We start from the raw sequence: 4040 nt of genomic DNA, 5'->3' as shown, positions 1-4040 counted from the left end.
GGAGGCCCATGGGGGAGGGTCTGGTCATGGAACATAGACCAAACTGCCAGTCAGCAGAGTCTGAGCCCTGAGCACAATTCTCTGTGGCTGAAAAGAGAATGCAGGGAGATTCCTCCTCTCTGGTTCTGCACTGGACTAGAGAAGATTCCTTCTCTTCTCTGGTTCTGCACTGGCCTCTGCAAATTTCCCCTTCCGCCTATAGACCATGTTCTTTAATCATGCCATGTGGATGCTGGAATTCATTCCCACCCCTGGTGCAGCACAGGTTCAATAAACTGGGCTTAATGCGAGATGATACAATATATGAGGATGACGATGTAAAAGAAGCCATAAGAAGGCTTCCTGAGAACCTTTGTAACTACAGAGTGTTTCTCATCAAGAGAGCACTGGACCTGGGCATGAGGCAGCAGATCCTGCCTAAAGAGCGGTGGGCAGAATATGAGGAGGATGAATTCTACCTTGAACTATATCTGAAAGAGATTATTCAGGAAAGAAAAGAGACAGAATGGGCAAAGAAATAATTTAGTAGTCTAAATCTGTGGATACAGCTGTTCTCAAGTATTTTTATGAAGTTGGTGAAACCTGAAATGTATTACTTTAAATAAATATTTTAATTATTGCTGGAAAAAAAGGGGTGGCCCAAGGGGCCCACCTGTCTTGGCACTGTCTGAGCTTGGCTGAACAATACACAGGTTGTGCTCCAGAAGAGGGACCCCAGCCCCTGTGCTTTCCTTTTTTTTTTTTTTAGGGACTCTGAGTGGGGACAGAATAGCACCTGATGAGCATATGACAATGCAGGCTTCTGTAATCCTGAGAGTGGCCTGGATGGCAGAGAAAGGCTTCTTGGAAGTGCACACTGATGCTAATAGCGGCCAGGAACCCCTCAGGGGGGTGAGCACAGCCGTACTCCTAGAGGAGGGGGAGCCCCCGTCTCAGCCAGCTCAGAACCCAGCAACTTGGAGTTCACACCTGGTCACTCAGCAGAAAATCCTGTCTCTTCACATAATGCTGTTACCCAGTGGGCTTGAAGGCAGGTCTTATTAACCTGACTTTCAGACTGGATAGCTGAGGCAGAGGAGCCTGGTAGGCTGCAGTCCATGGGATCGCTAAGAGTCAGACATGACTGAGCGACCTCACTTTCACTTTTCACTTTCATGCATTGAAGAAGGAAATGGCAACCCACTCCAGTATTCTTGCCTGGAGAATCCCAGGGACAGCAGAGCCTGGCGGGCTGCCATCTATGGGGTCGCACAGAGTTGGACACGACTGAAGTTACTTAGCAGCAGGTAACCTAAAGTTGCCTGACTATAGAGGCTTATGCCTCCCCCATCCCCTTTTTTTCACCTACTGAACTGCTTTACAAAACCAGTGTGATTGGCTAGCTATGAAGAATGATCAACAGCTCTTCAGGATTTTTTTTTAAGGTCAACGGTCAAAATGCATTCTCTTCGGAAGTCAAGAGGGACAGGCCCTCTGAAACAAGAAAATGAATGAGTGAATGAATGAGTGAGTGAATGAGTAAGTGAGTGGCTGAATGAGTGAATGTATTCCCTTTACTATAAATAGAACCATCTTTCACAGCCTCCTTGCGTGCTCTATCCTCTCTCACATCCAGGTACCCAGCTCAGGAGGAAGTTCTGGCAGTCGCCTTCCTGAGGTATGGGCCAGCCCCTCCCTTTCTTGGGCAGAACTGGGTGAGCCCTGAAGAGGGAATTGGAAACCTGGGTTCTGATCCCAAGACAAGTTCCAGAGACTTTCAGAGTTTCCAGTGCCTCTGCTCTTAAGATGGGACAGGAAGTACCCACCCCCCGCCACCCCTGCAGAGGTGATGTGAGTCTGGGTTGAGGTGAAGTGCCTAAAAGCAGCCGGAGGTGTGGCCTCGGGGGAGTGGGGGGAGGACAGCCTTGAAACAACGGTGGTTCTACAGCTCTTCACAGCCAGCGACCCTGCTCTGCGCCAGGGCTGGACACCCAGTCCTCATCCTCCAAGTGTAGGGGCGCTCTATAGTTTGACCCACGTGTACTTTTGTCTCACTTTCTCCCTCTCTTCCTATTCTGATCCTGCTAAATTACTCCTATGCTGATAGGAATTTTATAAATCATTCAGAAATGCAAAAATGGAAGATTTTTTTCCTATAACTGAACTTAACTTTGCTTGCATCCTCATCTGGGGGCTCAGAGAGAAACTCATCATAACCTGAATGACTTCTTGCTTTCCCTCCTGCTGTCTTCTTTCTCAGAGATGGGAAAACTCCTCTCCCATCATCAAATTCCTCTTCCCCCATTTTCCTTACTCTGTGGTAGATGGCAGAGGCTGGCAAACTTTTTCATTTACTAAATGTTGTTGGTTCTGTGGAACATTCTGTCTCTGTGGAGACAACTCTACTCTGCCACTGCAGCAGGAAAACACCTGTTCAATATGTGGAGGAAAGGGTGTGGCTGTGCATGAATAAAGCTTTATTCACAAAAACATGCGACAGGCCCTGTTTGCTGATCCTGGATTCATAGTATAAACTCTATGATCTCAGTCTTGGCGACTTTAGCTTTTGATACTCAGAGCCAGGCTTTTAAAACTCACAAGAGCCTTTTCTCTCTGAGCCATGGTTCTTCGTTAGGGAGTCACAGGTTTTAAGGTCATTACTTCTCTGCCTGCCATTTAGGAAAGTCTCCTGAAAGGTCAGAAGCCAGGAACTTGACAATCTGTTCTTTAAGGTTGTACCCTTTCTCCCCTGAAATCTGCTACCTGAGTGGTAGCGGGGGGACCCTAGAATAATGCATAAGAGAAAGAAAATTCTTGGTATCTCAAACTTTATTTCATGATGGCATGTGTGTTTGTGCTAAGTCACTTCAGTCATGTCCAACTCTGTAATCCTATGGACTGTAGCCTGCTAGGCTCTTCTGTCCCTGGGATTCTCCAGGCAAGAACACTGGAGTGGGTTTCCACACCCTCCTCCAGGAGGATCTTCCTGACCCAGGGATTGAACCAGCATCTCTTCCGTCTCCTGCACTGGTAGGCGGAATTCTTTCCCACTAGCGCCACCTAGGAAGCCCATCTCATGATAGCAGTTGTTTGCAAAGTGTGGTCCCAGGCCAGCAGCACCAGCACGGTTAGAATGGCAAATTCTTCCACCCTAACATACATCCATGGAACCAGAAACTGCGTGGGGCAGGTACTCCACGCTTTCCCAGTCCCTGCTGGTGATTCTGCTGCACGCCAAGGTTCAGGAGCCCTGCACTGCAGTGGTGCCTCCTGCCCCTTTTTTATTTTTCATATTTTTGTTCATCCTATTTCCTCCTCTTGCATGCTCCTCATGGGTCTCTGCCATCCTCCTTTGAGCCATTCTGCCTCTAAAATTTGTTTGAATATGGTCTAGTTCCTTGTGACATGTCCCAAAGTAACTTCATTGTTGTTAACTTCTTTAACTTTTTGCATTTTAATATGTTGCCTCTGTAATGGGCCAAAAAGCATTTTATAAATAAGAATTGGGTTTTAAATATCTTTTGGGCTTCCCAGGTGGCTCAGTGGTAAAGAATCTGCCTGCAGTGCAGGAGATCCGGGTTCGATCCCTGGGTCAGGAAGATGCCCTGGAGACAGGAGTGGCAACCCACTCAAGTATTCCTGCCTGGGAAATCCCATGGACAGAGGAGCCTGATGGGCTACAGTGCATGGGGGTGGCAAAAGAACTGGACAGAAGTTAGTGACTAAGCAACTACAACTTAAACATCTTTGCAGCTCTTCACATCACCTAGAGAACTTCTTGTCTCTGGACAGTTTCCTGGAAGGGATTCTGAGAATGGATCTCAAAGTCAGTGGCCTGAGGGGAGTCTTGTAAGCGATTAGGGGAAGCTGAGAGTAGAGAAGGGAAAATATTGTTCAAGGCTGTGGCTCACGTCTACGCAAGCTATGATTTTGAGGACCATAAACCACGCCCAATTTGAGGCAAGGGATTTGCATCCGTACTCCCTGTCAGGCAGTCATGGGCTATGGGGGTGGTTTCCTGGATGGGGGCGGGCGGTACCTAATGGCCAAGACCACTTCAG

General features: G+C 47.8%; 1 pseudogene; it reads left to right on the top strand.

The window, feature by feature from the left end:
- The first annotated feature begins 284 nt into the window (after positions 1-284).
- On the top strand, positions 285-521 carry LOC138088229 (cytochrome b-c1 complex subunit 7 pseudogene; annotated as a pseudogene).
- Positions 522-4040: the final 3519 nt, after the last annotated feature.

This window comes from Capricornis sumatraensis, chromosome 11 (assembly GCF_032405125.1).
Source record: "Capricornis sumatraensis isolate serow.1 chromosome 11, serow.2, whole genome shotgun sequence".
Lineage (NCBI taxonomy): Eukaryota > Metazoa > Chordata > Mammalia > Artiodactyla > Bovidae > Capricornis > Capricornis sumatraensis.
The sequence above is the reverse complement of the archived record's forward strand: the minus strand, read 5'-3'. Positions and strand labels throughout refer to the sequence as shown.